Below are 17742 nucleotides of genomic sequence, written 5' to 3'. Positions count from 1 at the left end.
TCTCTCCTGAACTTGAAAATATGATTGGCAGAATCGTAGAAATGCTGGATTAAGATCGTCTAGAGGTTGAATCGAGATTGCAATCTTTTTCTGAATAATTGTGCAGCTCTAATGTACATAATATGTGTGCGTGCTGGCGCTCACCGGAGCACGCATCAAGCAACTGAAGCAGAGCTTGAAGGTTAACAAACAGAGGTTTATTATAAGCATTTTATCGATAAATTTTTACACAGTTGGCATTAAAAAGGAACATAGAAATGTTATCTGGCTAACATCTAGCGGCTAAATGTGTCCGGAAAAACATTCAAAGGCTTTTATTTTCATAAATAGCGAGGATGTGAATTTTCCCAGAGATGGGTTGCGGCTGGAAGGGCATCAGCTGCGTAGAAACTTGCTGCATAAGTTGGCGGTTCATTCCGCTGTGGCGACCCCGGATTAATAAAGGGACTTAGCCGACAAGAAAATGAATGAGAATGTGAATATGTGAATGCGTCTGAATGTTCTGATTGCATGGATTAGACATCTCACATCAGTGAGTTAACGTGCTTTTTTAATTATTCCCTCTGCGTTCACACTGCACAGCATTCCGTCAAATTACCGGTCATGTTACAACTTCTCTTTCCAGAAAATCGATTTACCGGTATTTTCAAAAAGGGCCTGTTCACGCATGATCCCTTTCCAGAAAATTGCTGGTAATTTTTTTGGAAAGGTCTGTATTTGTGAAAGGGGAAAGCAAGAGGAGTCCTAAAGGATGTGAGATGACAACTCCCATGATTCCATACTCAGTCATGGCATCATTAAAATACATCTTTGTTTGCTACTAAAATGCCAATAAAAGTCACTTTGTTAATCTGCAGGGTTGAATTTTCAAAAAGTCGATAGAGCATAAATTGAACTCCAATAATGCAATTCACAACCATAAATAAACAAATGTGAACCACAAAATACGGAAGCTGTTAACTAATGGATTTTTATTTATTTATTTATTTATTTTTATACAGTGCGGGTCGTTAAATATTTGCTATTTAGTGTAGAATAGAGGTAAGCTTGTTTTGTTGAAGGCCTTCATCATTGCTGGAAACTTCCAGGCAAGTGTTTTGGAACAGACTGGAGCTAAACCGCCCTCCAGGAGGAGGTTTGGAAACCAGTAGTGTGGGTAGAAGCACGTGTGTACTTTGATTTAGCACTTCTGTACCAAACCTATGCCCTTGCTCTCTCTCTTTCTGCATGGATGGACTGATTTCCATCAGCACTAATCTCTGAGAGCTCATGAGGCCGGTGTTCTGTCCAGTCATAGTCATGGTGATCTCAGACACGGACATTTTGGCACAGCAGTTAAAACGGGCTTTAAACCAGTCAACCATAACATGATCCCACACAGCTGTGGGATATCTCTCTTTCTCATTTCCCATCATACCATGCTCTTTTGACATAGAGACACACATGCAGTCAATCACAAGACTTCTTTCTTGTGCTCTCTCTCCAGTTATGAGCTGATGTCTATTAGCGTTAGAATGTGGTTTGCTACGATAAGCTCTTTTTCTGGATGACGGTGTACGACATTGACCTAATTCTACCCTGAACGAGAATAACGACTTCCTGTGTTTGTTGTCTTGCTGGTTGAGAGATTTGAAGACAAAAAGTGCACACACACATTTTGAAATCCATCCATCTTGACACTCCTCATGCATTTTATTGTCTAATAACAATTGTCTCGTTGAGTTTACTCGGATACTTCCTTTTAAATTCTTGCCAGAGCGAAAAAATGGGACTTTCCGGACTACTTCCAGCATTCCTAACTTATTCCGATGTGTCATATTGATCTAGTATCAATACTTCATGGAACTACAAGGTTTTCTGCTCTGCAGAGCTCAGGGCAATTCCACATTGAGCAGAACCCTTTGAACAGCACTTTAATGGGAAGTAATGTTGGTGTGTTAGCCAAATGCTGCAGCAAAATGTGTGTGTGTTATTACTTTTTGTATTCAAATAGTGTTCATGTGTGACGTTACAGTGGTAGCTCACTCAGAAATGAGTATTTGCTGGAAATTTAAGCCATCTATGCTGTATGTGACTTTTTTCAGTTGAACATTAGTGATTTTTCTTGGTTGATTCATATGATGCAAGGCAGTGGTTACCATTTCTTTAAGAGTAAAAAATAAAACACTCACAAGCTAAACAAAATTACAACCTGTGGCTCCTGCACAACACACTGAGCTAAATGATTGGTGTGTACTTGAAATTGAACATTATTTGCAACATTATTTAATCCACAGTCTCGGCAAACAGTCTTAAGTATGTTCTTGACAGTCTGGAGTGCGAGTGCTGTGTTGTGTAATAACGTTTCAAGCATTGAGAGTTAATCTTCCCAATTTATATTATGCACACATATGCAATCATATGCTTTTTTATATATTGCAGCATCCAGGATAATCAGAGGTAAATACCAGTGATGTATGGATGTATGTATTTAAAATTGTATTTATGTAAAATTGTCACTTTATTTGTGTGGCAGGTCGTTAAAAACAAAATTTAAAAGTTTATGTATGTTGTGTGCAATTCTCTATAGCCTATATTAATATTTGGGAATATGTAATTTCATATTTTATTAAGTTCTTTAATAAGGTCACAATACGAAGGCCTAGTACAAATCAAAGTAACTTTTTTATCATGTAACACGTCACGTAAGCGCCAAGCAGCTTCAGCTGCCAGCCAAAAAACAAAGAAATAAATGTGAAGGTAGAAGACAAGGTGCAGGAAAAATTTATGTCAGGAATTTACATCATTAAAAGAAAAAAGTTCAGACTGTAAGTTAAGTTTATTTATAAACTAAAGCTGCGGTCACATTAGAGTTTTAGCATGCGATATTCTGTCGTGCGACGCTGCGAAAAAGGGCGGGATTAAAAAAGCTTATTAGACATTTAAAACAGCGAGTGATTGCTCCATGTTTTAAATTTCTGTCCAGAAATTTCATGTTTTGATCACGTTTGGAGCACATTCTACAATCTCAGCACATTATATTAGCTGACCAATCAAAGCTTCTTAAGGGTGGGCCTTTCAAAGGATCTGGGAAATATGACATGTTTGTGTGGTTTTCATGTTAGCTAAGTAGCTGTATTTAGGTATATGAAAAAAAACGTGACTTTTTACAAACGAAGCATGATTACATATTACTTTGCATCTTATAAACACAATCAAGTCTTAAAAATACACTCTGGACCAACCCTTTAAAATAAAAACAAATTAAATACAGTAAATATAAAGATTTTTGTAACAAATAAGTATTTAATGTCACTTTTTTTGTTATTGCATTCCTCACATGGCTTTTGGGCCTCTTTCTGTGTAAAACAATATTTGATCAAATTATTATTATTTTTTTTTTGTTTTGTTTATTGTGACATTTTAGTTTTAGTTTAGTTTTTTTGTACCTGTATGTGTACATTGTCAATTGGTTAAAGCAAATTTATAATTAAATGAGATAATTGTTGAGATTACTTATTTAAAAGTGTTTTTTTAGGTTTTATAATTAGATGGTGTATAACAGAATATTTCTTTAAACTTTAATAAAGCTACTTTGTTATGGCACAGACACACAACCTTTCATGGCTTAAAGCATTTATAAAATAGTTGCATAATATAGAACTCATAATGCATTATCAAACTGATGTGCGGTTAAAGGTGAACATCTATTAACTCATTTACTCATAAAATGACATTTCAGAGCTTTTTAAATTTAAGTCTGTTGTGCATTTTTACATAAACACACACATATGCACACTTAGACACACACACACACACACACACACACACACACACACACACACACAACAAATTGTATTGCCGATTGTAATTCTGCGTGTTCAGTCGACTGTTTAGACTGCAGAGGTGAGCTGCTTCTCTCTCAGGTCGTCTTTGAACACTCACAACAAAAGCAAAGCATCGGGAACATGGCCAGGGCCAGGACAAGAACTGACCTGTGTGTGTGTCAATGCCAATCAAACAGAGAACACCGTCTCTTCATGGCTCTTTCTGACCTGTTCCATAGTGCAAAGTGCTTCTGAGATGTCCTCCCTTCAGCTCCCCTCTTTCTCCGTCACATTGCTTCTTCCGGTCTTTGTGTGAGATTTTGCTCTCTTCCAGGAATTCTCTGGGAGGAAGTGTGGTCTTCCTGATCCGATAACACCTCAGCTGCCCTCTCAGCTCTCTATGGGTCTAGGGGAAAACTTTCACACACACACACACACACACACACACACACACACACACACACACATACACACACACGAGCTTGCTCATGTCTCAAACTGTCCAGCATCCAGATCCTTCCTCTAGTTTTACTCTCTTGAATGTTTTGTTCTCTCATCTGTTTTGCGATATATTATTATTAGTTGCACCATTTTTTTTAATTGGCAGACTAAAAAAAGCACATCTGGTTTAACTATAACCTGATTATATCATGGTGACCTGGGTTATGTAGTTAAAATGGGTTATGGCGGAAAATGTTGCCAGATAAAGGTTATGTGTGCAAGTTTGTAACACTTCTAAAACATAAAAATACTACAATATGTTATGTGAATTAAGAAACATACACTACCTGACAAAAGTCTTGTTGCCTATCCAAGTTTTAGGACCAAACAAATATAACTTGACCTCTAGGTGATCATTTGGTATCAGAAGCAAATGCCTCTAGAGTATATTTATTTTACCTAAATAAAATATGATCATGCCTTGATTTTTAATTATTTAATTAGGAGAGTAAGGTCTGACTTTGCTTAGACAAAAGTCTTGTCACTAAACAGAAATAAAGTACAGTATAGAAAATAAAGTCATGATGCAGTGGAAAAAGAATTCATATTGTCTAGTTCATCAAGTTCATTAAGAGTTCAAGATTCTTTGGATTCATCTTTAATGACTAATCTTTCATCTTACCTCAATAATATGATATGCTCAATAATATTCATGTCTGATGACTGGGCTGGCCAATCCTGGAGCACCTTGACCTTTTTTGCTTTCAGGAACTTTGATGTGGAGGCTGAAGTATGAGAAGGAGCGCTATCCTGCTGAAGAATTGCCCTCTCTTGTGGTTTGTAATGTAATGGGCAGCACAAATGTCTTGACACCTCAGGCTGTTAATGATGCCATTCACTCTGCAGATCCCCTGCATGCCCTCACACTGAATGTAACCCCAAACCATGATTTTTCCTTCACCAAACTTGACTGATTTCTGTGAGAATCTTTGATCCATGCAGGTTCCAATAGGTCTTCTGCGGTATTTGTGATGACTGTGAGTTAAACAGATGATTCATCCGAAAAATCTAGCTTCTGCCACTTTTCCAACTGATCAACTTGAAGTCAAGTTATTATTTGTTGCTTTTACAACTGGGATAGACGACAAGACTCTTTTCAGGTAGTGTACAAGGTTACCATACTTGTTGATCTGAGAAACAATGCTAAAGTCAGTTATTCTCTTTTGAAATTGTGCATTCAGTGTTGGGATATCGGATATTGTTTTGGTCTGTGTAACTCCACCCACCTCTAGTATACCCAATTATATTTTGTTACCCCGGTTTGCCTTGGCAGAAAACAACGTATTTCAATTTGAGACTTGAAGGCTGCCTCAATGTAATCAAGCACAGGCAAAATTGTGAGATCTGGAGAAACTCTAGATGGCAGTGAGGTTTTAATGTTCCTCTGTGTTGAGTTTGTTTGGTGTTCTGTTTACAGTAAACATAACTTTAGAGCTTAATTTGTTGTTCTTTCATACAAAAATGTACGATTTAAAAATGAAAACATGGCACCCAACTAAACCCTACCCCTTAAACCCAACCATCATTGGGGGATGAGCATATCGTACTAAATTGTACGAATAAGTTATACAAATTCCTACAAATTATCCACTAAACCAAAAAGTTAAGAATTGCTGTGAGATCGTGTTGGAAATACCTGTAATAGTAACTTACTATACAAGTAGCTCAAACTTGCTTGTTCAAATGTGGAAACTGGTTGGCATGCAACAACTTTAATCATGAAGTAAACACAAAACAAAAGTCTCTAGGATTCGACAAATGTTAAACACTCATGCCACCAGGCACGTTTATCTTCCACAGTTCTCAGCCACATTCACACTCGTCAATAATTCCAAGCCGACCAATCAAAAACCTTCCACTATGCGTTGTCAACTTTATGTAGTTACATTTTGTATTGTTGGACCATCCGCATGCACTCAATGCAGAAGTATAAATCAGGCTTAAGACTCGATCGTCAGGAATGCTTGTTTTTGTTGGTGTCGTCAATCTGGCAACCTGCATATGTGTCAAGTCAGATGAGTAAGTTTCTGGTGGAAAAACCCTTTCCAATTACCCATTTCCACTGAGCTGTTTGGTTTAATACAGAAGAATACACTAATGGCCCGTTTCCACTGAGGGGTCAGTACGGTTCGGTTTGGTACGCTTTTATGGCCGTTTCCACTGTCAAAAGACGTACCGAACCATACCACTTTTTTGCCACCCTTTCGAAAGGGTACCAAACACAAGAAAGGGTACCAAAAGGCGGAGCTAGACCGCAGCTGAACGCTGCTTTACAGAGATAAGTCATTGGCTTACGCAACAAGCCTGAATGAAAATAAAAGAGCCGCCATGTTTAAAATACACAGCCAAGAGATCTTTTACACCGTAAATATATATACAGTAATGAGCCATGGTCGACCCGGGCTCAAGCAAACCTTGTCGTCGTCTTGATGAACAGCCACAAAGCCAAAAATGAGAGCAGATATACTGTATCTGCGCGTCTATATCTGAAATAACAAACTTCTTGTGCTGATGATAATAACATGCACTTGATTATTGACGTGCTTTTAAAACTCGATCCTGTCGGAAAGCTAACAATCGCGAGAGTGAAGTGCGAGCAAACAAAGGAGAAGTAACTATGTTTAACTATTATCATCACCTTTTGAACTATTATGAACTTGGAATGATGGAATTGCTGTCTAACAGAGGCTACATGTGCTGCTGAAGATTAAAGACACATTTAATCATGAGTGGTTTGCACTGACTGTGGGCTATATTTCGTTATGTTTTGAACTTAAATAAGGACTAAATGTCTGTTGTTCGAAGTTTTTCTGTAGTTGGTAACATATCGGAGACTGAAAGGGTCTATATGTGTTCATATATGTTGCATTTATTTATTCATTTAATATAATTGCAGATGTCACAGTAGGCTGTTTCGCACTGTCATTGATCTGCAGTTATAATCAAATCATGTTCATAGAAAAGTTAGCAATAAACATTTATACAGAAGTATTTATGTGTATAAAGCGTCTGTTTGATATGTTATATAAACTTCTTTACAACTTAACATTGACATTTTCTCCAGCGAAAATGATGTCGACTGAAACTTTCTGTCATACACCACGCCCACCAAAAGGGTACCCTTGGTAGTGGAAACGCAAGCCTGATAAAGGTGACCCGTACCGACCCGAACTGTACAGTACTGTACCAGTCAGTGGAAACGATCCATATGTCACGTATTTATGTCAGTTTCCTCTGTCAAAGGTACCAAAGAGTGAATCATACCTTACCTTTTTTGGCACCCTTTTCAAAGAGTATCTAGAAAGAGTGGAGCTAGACCTGGTTCCAGGCAATATTGGTTTATAGAGATTTATCACCATTATTAAATACAAAGCTGAGACACTATAATAATACAGTGACAGTGAACCATGCCTAATCAAGCTTCTTCTGACATACAATCACATGCCACGAAAGGAAGAACAGGATCTGTTTGCCCTCTATTGTCATGTACAATGGCTTCTAAATATGTGTGGAAAGTTTGACATGCATTTTTTTTACAGCGCATTGTGTTCTGCGTTCTGATTAGCTCATTGTGTTCTGCGTTCTAATTGGCTGTAGACCATTGTCAATCAGTCTCTTCCATGTCGTGTCTCCTGTACAGTACAGAATGCGTTCACATTGCCAAATCGACATAAATCTTCGATCTCTGGAAGTGTGACTGTGAAGTGCGCTACTGTATGTTTGCAAGTTTTCTCAATGTCAACGAAACATTCAGCCCTCTCAAACTCACCTGCGGTAGCACCCAAAAGGCAGAGGAAGATGCTAACCATCACACAAAAGTTGGACTTCTGGACTTACTAAAGGAAGGTGAAAGTTAGGCAGCTGTAAAGTGCCATTATGGAATAAATAAATGAAGATCAAATGGTTTTGATATTTAGTTTCATTCCATAATACTGGACTTACTTTCTGTGAAAGTTTTTAACTTTGAGAGTGTTTAAACAAGAGAGAAAAGTGAAAATCTTAATCCCTGTCTGAGAAAAGTGTATAAAGTGTGTAGTGAGGGGTTTTGCAGCTTTAAAGCATCTATAATAGTAAAAAATAAAGCTGACTACTTCACGGATTTCACCTATTGCGGTTAGTTTTAGAACGTAACTCCCACGATTAATGAGGGACCACTGTACATACTTATGCTGTGTTCACACCAGACACAGAACGTACAAATAAATTTCGCTACGTCATAATCACGCCCCTAAAAGAAAATGCTTAACGTGGTGCAAATGTCTGTTGAAGTTCAGAATTCCAACTCATGCAAAATGCTCAACTTGCGCTGCGTCATTCGCGGCAGAATGTTTATCCGTGACTTTGCATTGTCTTAACATGTACATTACTCAGCCTTGATGCTTCATTTGCGTCTGGTGTAAACGCAGCATTAGGAAGTTTGTCCCTCACACGGATTCATCTAATTTTATTTAAAAAATAATATTAGTCTACTAAAGTCTAAATAATATTAGTCTACTATTTATGCATTTAATTCCGCCTGAAATATTGCAAATGCACAAATCACGATATACTTATCACAATGGTTTATAATACAGGATTGATTTAAAACAAAAGTATCCTTGTGGACCTGATGCAAACACACCGTCTGAAAGACTTTTAAGCACACCAGGCAGTGTAGTTACATGTCATCACACATCTCTGAAAGCAAGCAGAGTGGACATGCTGGTTTTCTTGTCCAAAAATCTTTAACAATTTCAGCATTAATGCTGAAATAGTGTATGACCAATCAAGCAATCAATGTTAAGAGAACAACAGGAAAGCAGAAAATCGCTTGACATGGTTTTGGGTGCTTTTCTGATGTTTGTTAGTGTTGGTAAATATCTTGTGCTAAATACAGTATCCCCTTTTTTGTCAATATTGCACAGCCTTAATTGTGTCACGATTTGGGTGTGTCTAGATGTTGTCTTGGTGTATTTGTTGTGTCATGTGATTCCCCATGTGTTGCGTTCCATGTGCTTTCTATTATTGTCATGTGATTGCTTTGTTTAGTTTTCCCGCCATTTATTAGTTTCATTAGTTCCACCTGTGTCTCTCCCTTGTTTGTTATTAGTTCAATCATGTCTTGTGTATTTATACCCCTGAGTTCAGTTTATGTGTTGTCTGGTATTGTATTGTCATAAATCCTTGTCCTGCCTGCACATGGTTCAATTACCCTTGTAAGTGTTTTTGTAAATAAATATGTAATTTTTTTTTTGACAATCCTCGTTGCATAAAGCTTTACTGTATAGCACAACCATGATGATTTGCAAACATGATTCATTTCTTGAAGTGGTTATGATTATGACTTCCTATTGCTTCCATAATGTTTTTGGAGATCAATTTAAATATTCATTCATTGTAATCATTCGGCGCAATAGATTATTTTAAAGCAAGGTTCTGATAAGAAGCTAACTTTCAATACTTGGAAGAGCTTTGCTTTGAGCATTGTGTCCTCTTTTTCATTCTTTCATCCTCTTAACATTTTAATCTGGTTTTAATTACTTTAATTATTTGTTTTTAGTTTCTTACACTTGTGTATTTTATTCCTGTTTATGTTAAGCACTTTGCATTGCCATTGTGTATGAATGGTGCTATATAAGGGCCTACTCACACTATGCTATCTGAACCGTGCCCAGGCCCGTTTCCCGGATCGTTTGAGAAGTGTGTACGCTTGACTTTGATTGTTTATGAGCGTCAAAAGCGGCTGATCTGTTTGGCGAACTATTTGACTGCGTGTCACTGCATGCCAAACAAAATAACTAAAGAAATCTCTGCTGTGCTGAGCGAGTGCGCTTCTGACCAGTGCATCATCGATGACGTGAGCGAATTTAATGTGAATGCGGGCCGTCAGGGGGGACAAGCGTGCTTTGGCCCAGTTCAAGGCAACTATACATAGTGTGAGTACGCCCTAAATAAACTTGCCTTGCCTTTGATTGGTTAACAGTTTTGCATATTAATTTAACTTTTTGTCCCCATAGACTTCCATTCATACGCGTACGAATAGGACAGAGCAGAAATGCGAAACCTGTCGTACACACGCTTGCAGTTTGCAAAGTTCAAGCTTGGTGAACGTGGCTGTGTATGACCAACTGGAAATCAAAACTTGATCTCTCTGTGCAGAAATGTAAAATACGAACCAATCGTTTGCTTTTTTCACATCTTTATTCTCGCTGAATTGTATGACAGAATTTCGCAAGCTCAAACTTTAGTGTGACCGCGGCATTACAGAAAAGCAATAGTGGTACATTGTGAAAATATAGTTGCTCACACTTTTTTGATTTACCCAAAGCAGGTATATACAGTATGCCGGTTCCAAAACCATGTCTGCGAGTATGCCACAATCAAGGTTCAACTTATAAATAGACTAATGTTGAATTCCTTTATTGGTGCAAATTGTGAAAATATTTGGCTATATTTTTTTTAATCCTATAGTTTAATAGTTTTTGACGCTGTGAACAATTATATTGTTAGCTTAATACAAATTTTATAGCCCTAAAATGAAGTTTTGCAAAGATAATATGGGTGAATACTGTACTTTCTTGTTTTCCAGAGCATGAAGGAGAAATGGATTCGCAATGTAATGCAAGAATGGTCACATCCACTGGGTTAGATTCAGAAGGAAAAGAAGGTCAATGCATTTCTTTACACAATGCACAATATTTTTCTTTGTTGCAGGAGTATTCCGGTGTTTGTCTATCTGGTATTTACTCCCTTTCTGCTACTCTATACTATAAAAAATGTATAATAATAATTTAAAATGAAAAGTAAAAATGAAAAGTAGACCATTTTAACTGCTATCTATTAGATATGGAGACTTTAAAGCCACTTTATAATGTACCATTTTCTATTTAGTATAGGATGCTGAAATGAAATGCTGATGGCTTGACCACACTCCTCTTACCACAAAAAAAACCACAACAAAAAAACATACCAGTCAAAAATATTTCGCAAAGTCGCGTTTGCATAGGTTCAGCTGTGTCCTCTTTATTTTCTGTGTCTGACTTAAACTGATACGGCCTCATTGACATTATTAATAGTCTATGGCAAGCCTTTTTGTTTAAACCTTTGTTCTGACTATCCATAAATATAGTTCGGCAAGAGGGGTAATTAATGCTAAAACAGCTTGCCATAACAGTCTGACAGACAGCACTCAAGACAAGCATGAAATTTCCTGGTGACGTGAAGCCGATCCGCCAATCACAACACATTAGGTTTGCTGACTAATCGGAGGCCTTTGAGGGTGGTCCTTATAGGAAGAACCAGGAAATGTGATGGTCGTTTCCGTGTTAGCTGGGTAGCTGTATAAAATGTAGGTAAGATATGTGAACAAATAACAGGATTTTATTTTTTTTTACAAAGAAATCAGGAACACACATTGTTTTGCACCCCATAAACACAATCAAACCTTATAAAAACTATTGTGGACCACGCCTTTGAGTAAACTTAATGTTAACCTGGTTGCAGAATTTTACTGTAGCGTTTTACAGTTATTTACCATTGAAATCACGGCCTTTTTTTTAGTCTGTGGTATAAATCGGTGAGTGGGACTAAAAAGACAGTTTAACTTTTTTCACACTGCATGCGCAAGTAGAGCGTGAGCAATGCATGTTTTTTTCGGCGTCCATGTTAACAGATTAGTGCATTCATACTGCACGCAGAAGCACCAGTGTTGTGATAGTTTCAGCGCTGGGTCAATTTTTGCCGCACTGCTCACGTTCAATTGAAGTGACATTGCATTGTTAATCACCAAAAGCACTTGAATGACAGTAAAAAGTCGAATTTTTTTTTTTCTCTAAATAAATATGATTTTTTTTAGTCAATCAAATGAACTTGTAACAAATATTTATTTTGGCCCAAACTTATTCATTTTTCTTCGTCTTGGTCCCTTTTTTCGTCAAGGGTTACCACAGCGGAATGAACTGCTAACTTTATTTAGCATGTTTTACACAGCTGATGCCCTTTCACCTGCATCCCAGTATTGGGAAACACTCATACACTCTTTCACACACATACACTACGACCAATTTAGTTTATTCAATACACCTATAACTTATGTGTTTGGACTGTGGGGGAAACCGGAGCACCCAGAGAAATCCCACACGAACACCAGGAGAACATGCAAAACTCCACACAGAAATACCAACTGACCCAGCCGGGGTTTTAACCAGTGACCTTATTGCTGTGAGGCAACAGTGCTAACCATTGAGCCACCGTGCCGCCCCTTGCACACAAACTACAAAACCCAATTCAAAACAATTTTAGTATTAGTTTTGCTTAAGTTGCGCACTATTTTGTTCATGTATGAATATCATTATAACTATATTGGGTAAACATTATTATAACTACAGGCCCACATGATGCTGACAATTAAAACAAAATTACATGATTTCACATGCGGTTGTCTTCTGACCGAGTGCATCTTAAAAAGACATCTCATAGAGTTTGAGAAGCATACAATTCTTTAGAATATATATTATTTGTGAAATAAAAAGTTGCAGGTTAAGGAAACAGCATTGGAGGAAGTTTTCGTGGGCCTGCAGATGAAAAATAAAAGAAAAAAAAATTAGATAGATAAAGGGATGGATAGGTAGGTACCTAAATAGAATAGACAGAAATAAACTGGTCTGTGCAGCAGCAACCAATCCTTTTTGAGCTGCAGATGCAGCCGGTGTGAAAGGCAAACCCCTGCTTGCTGCTTCTGCTCTCCATTTATGCTACTCGCGCTCTTCTTGCACGTGCAGTGTGAAATAGGCATAATAGTATGTATCATAATTGATGTTTCTGTGAAAAAGTTGGCTTTCGTCACACTTTTTCTTCATACTAAATCAAAAGTTTGTAGTGACTATGCTAATGATGTTTAGGCACAGTTTGTTTTTTTTAAGGGCTAAAGAATTAAATATATTAATCAAGCTTGTACTATGCTGTATAATTAAGTCAAGTAATTAACCTAATGTTAGGAAAATGCTTTAATATTGACTATGTATGGGTCAGTAAACATGAATAATTTGTTAATCATTATCAAAACTAAAATGCATAAGTAAACGCATTCATCTGACAACACTTTTGACTGTACTTAAAAAGACAGTGGCTCCTTTTTGAATGCTTTGACTAAAACCCTGATGTGTCTAAAAGGCTGATTGTTATTTTATTTTTTTAATATATAACAAATCAAGTGCTATCACCTTTCCATGCACTGCATCTTGAGTATTGCAGGCTGCTAGTTTGAAAGCCCAATTTGATGATTTTACATTCAAAAAAGCACTTACTACCTTGACCATAAAAACATGCCGGAGAAACGTTGCTTTTCTTTGAGTGCTTTCCAGATGTTAGTACCACTTTGTGTATGACACTCGCTTTGATAAAATGCCATGATACATGCCCCGCTGACACAATATCCCTCATTTTCAGCAGCAGCATAAATGAGCCTCGGGATATGAATTCTGGCTTGTTTTTCGAGTGTAAATTTACAAAGGGCAACTAATCCTGATTGGGTTATTGGAGGCTTTTGCATCGCTCACAAACCGTCGATCCTGAAATGAACCTAATAAACGAGGTGAAGCTTTCAAGTTTGAACCTCTGCTCTTTTGCAGAATGAGGTCAAAGAAATTCATTTCAACGTCATTGGAATGCGGCTACCCGGATATATTGTTAGTTGTGAAAAAGGTTAGAAAGTAATGCGGCAATTGACATACAGCCATGTACCCGATCCACATATTAAAATAAGTAATAATGGCCTTTTCAACTCGTCTAAATGAAAAGCCATTGCGGCATATTACATTGAATGTAGCTCAATTGATCTCATATTTCTTGTACTTTTCTTTAGATCCTTATAATTGCTTCATTGTTCCCATATAATTACAATTTTAAAAAGGTTCAGGAGACATTTAATGATTATTAATAACGTAATCCACACTTTATGGTGTTAGCATTTCAACTCAGACTCCCTCAGAGACCTGAGAGTTCTAAGTGGAGTAACATATGCAATTATTAGATTATATCTCAAAAACCTGGGTGTTGAGTATTAAAGGCAAGGGTGAGTAGATTTCTTACAAACTGTGATCTGTCACTGATTACAAATTAATCCATGAAAATTGATTTCTGTAATTCAGTGATATCATATATTTTGACAACCTTTGGTTTACCTTTTGAATATACTGTAGTAGTTAACATTATATTACATTAATATAATGTAATACTATTAATAATATTTATTCATTATTTAATTTAATTAATACATTTTATTTAAATTTGTATTCTTTTATTTTTTATTTAATAGTAATTTTTAATTTAGTTTTTATTTTTATTTTATTTTTATATTATTTCATTTATTTTATATTTTATTTTTAAATGTATTATTTTATTTGTATTTATTTAATTTATTATGACATTTATTTTATTTCATTTTATTAACTTTATTGTTTTATTATTTTTTATTTAATTTTATCATTTTATTTTATTATAAATGTATTTCTATTATTATTTTTTATTATTTTTATTGTTATTGTTTAGTTATTTTTATTTTATTTTTATATTATTATTATTATTATTTTATTTTTTATGTTTTTTATATATATATATATATATATATATATATATATATATATATATATATATATATATATATATATATATATATATATATATATATATATATATATATATAATTTATTTATTTATTTTTTACCATTAAGCAACATCATGGAACTGTCAGCATTTGAAATAATTTCAACATTAACTTTAAATCTATAAAAAAAAAAAAAAAAAAAAACACCGACAAAAAAGTTTAGGAATCTACTGCATGATATATTAACAGGCGCATACTGTACAAGTCTTTCATATATATATATATATATATATATATATATATATATATATATATATATATATATATATATATATATATTTAATTCATTTATTTACTTTTATGTATTAATTATTCTTATTTTTTTAATACAAGAAAAATAACATCACTGCATTAAAGAGAAAATAGAAAGTTAGGAACTTTTATGTTTTCCTAAAAGTTAGAAAAGAGTGAGAGAAGAAAAAAGTACTTTACAAAACCTCGATCATTAAGAAAAAAAGATTAAGCCTTAAGAAACTTATTATTGTTATTATTAATAACATGCTTAGGAGATTCAATATTAAATGAAGTTTCAGCAAGGAACGTCTCCATTCTAAGTATTGCCTTTTAGGATTTTTTTTTTCGTGTATAAAAAACTTGCTGTGTATGATCATTACCAGAGAAATACAGAAATATATCTTTTATAGACACATTTAAACCATATTTAAGCAAGGACGGTAAAAAAAAAAAACTATTAGCTGCTATAGAATAAGTGAAATAAAGTTTTTTTAATGTATATTGCAGAAAGTTCACAAATTAGATCTTGGAATTTGTGGGATATACATTAATTACAAATCTTAAAATGTAAAGTATCTCTTATGAACTGAACTTTTCAGGTAATAACCATGCTCTCTTCCATTGAATATATTTACCTGTCCATTACTTTATGAAACATTTAAATGAAGGTGGGCTTTAGTATATACAGTAGTGGGACTCATTAAACTAAGTAATTTCCTGCTATTGTGTAAATCCTTTGTAATCAAGTGTAATGCGATTCTGATTACTGATTAATACATGTAGTCAGTTACAACCCTGCACTGGTTATTCACCTTTTTTATGCAGGTTAAAGTGTGTGTGGCTATTATATCCTAATTGGATTGAGGCTTCCAGTCTTATTCACTTCCAAGGATTTATTTATTTATTTTTCATAAAATAGCTTGCTATATTACTTAATAGTGCAAACTGATATTTTCTTACTATATTATTTAAATTTTAATGGATAAATGAAAAAAGTTTTATGACATTACACCTGCTTCGAATGTTATTATTCGATTGAATGGGTGTTATCAGTGGTTATCAGCTGATAGATATGGGTTGGGATCGGTAGAGCTACGCATCAATGAATTTGCTCTTCAGCGTTTGGACTCTCAGTAGTAATTTTAAACCACACTGAACTGAGCTAAACTGAACTGAACTTAAACACTAAAAAACTGAACTACACTGTTCCAATTTACCATGACCATTTATGTGAAGCTGCTTTGACACAATCTACATTGTAAAAGCGCTATACAAATAAAGCTGAATTGAATTAATTTGAATAGATATGGACCAGTAGGGGCCTTCTGTGCCTGCTAGTAGGCTCAGAAGGCTGTGATCATTCATCCACATGTTTAATCGGCTATACTAATAGAGAAGACTCCAGGTCCAGATCTGTTTTTACATTACTGTGAAGGTTGCGTTTAGGGTTGGGCTAGAGGTAGACGTTAATAAAATACAACAAATGGGAAAAAAAAAAAAAAATATATATATATATATATATAACTTCCGTCCACAGCCACATGTGATATATGCAGGTTATAAATATGGGAGGCACATATGCAAACTGTTGTAATTCCCACACCTTTCACCTGATTTGTATGTAAATACCCTCAAATTAAAGCTGACAGTCTGCAGTTAAAGTACATCTTGGTCATTTCATTTAAAATCCATTGTGTTGGTGTATGAAGCCAAAAAATTTTAGAATTGTGCCGAAGTCCAATATTTATTGACCTAACTGGTTGATTAAACATGTGGATGGATGATAACAACCTTCTGAGCCTACCAGTAGGCGCAAAAGGTCCCTACTGGCCCATATCTATCAGCTGATAACCACTGATAACATCCATTCATATGAGTGATAACTTTCAGCTGTGACATTTACAGAAAAGAGCTCATAGAATATGAACAGATAGTAGATTTGATAGTATATACCATGAAAAAGTCATTCATTTGACAAGTTTTACAGTGTTTTCTTTGAGTGAGTTGTTTAGTAACCATCCTAAAAGTCTGCACCATAGGCTATTGTCTTTATTAAAAGACTTTAATGGGTTATGGGGTCATAAAACATTAATTTAAAGCCGTATAATTAATCATTAGATGGTGTTAAGGACATAAATGATATCCCCTTTGGACCTTGTTGAGGACAAGAGGGAGTGCCCTGAGGAAGGATATCCTGGGTCAAAGGTCATGGTGTGAGCGCAGGATTTCCTTTTTCCTCTCTTTGCTCTGAGACTGGGCAGTGAGCCCAGCCGTGAGGACTGCTGACTACATAAAGTTCAGACAGACACACACACACACACACATACGCACATCTCGACCACTCCGTTTTTCTAATAAAAATACAAAAACTTATATCCTCTCCCTGCCACCCACTATGTTTATAAATGGCTTTGGTTTCATTTTACCTTCAAATATTCCCTGTACTCTATTTCCTTGTGTTGTGTAAAACATGAAGACGAGACGGATATGAAAGATTAGATGTGCCTTTAGATTCTGAATGGCAATAAAAAAAAGGTAATTATGCTATTGGTAAAACAG

General features: G+C 35.5%; 1 protein-coding gene across 10 annotated transcripts in view; it reads left to right on the top strand.

Annotated features, from left to right (window-relative positions):
* sema4c (sema domain, immunoglobulin domain (Ig), transmembrane domain (TM) and short cytoplasmic domain, (semaphorin) 4C) overlaps positions 1 to 17742 on the top strand; it is a 665691-nt gene that overhangs the window by 350538 nt on the left and 297411 nt on the right. For 4 of the 10 annotated variants that reach the window (XM_087252272.1, XM_087252273.1, XM_087252266.1 and 1 more), the window contains exons 1-2: positions 9445 to 9502; positions 10876 to 10953. The exons of 3 other annotated variants lie outside the window; for them this stretch is intronic. The gene's annotated coding sequence lies outside the window, so the exon portion shown is untranslated. Of the gene's footprint in view, positions 1 to 9444; positions 9503 to 10875; positions 10954 to 17742 lie in introns of those variants that run through there. 3 more of the 10 variants (XM_087252267.1, XM_087252264.1, XM_087252270.1) reach the window with 1 other exon arrangement.

The sequence above is a fragment of the Danio rerio genome, chromosome 5 (assembly GCF_052040795.2).
Source record: "Danio rerio strain M-AB ecotype USA chromosome 5, GRCz13ab, whole genome shotgun sequence".
Classification (NCBI taxonomy): domain Eukaryota; kingdom Metazoa; phylum Chordata; class Actinopteri; order Cypriniformes; family Danionidae; genus Danio; species Danio rerio.
Note: the sequence above shows the minus strand (reverse complement) of the source record. Positions and strands in the feature narration are given on the sequence as shown.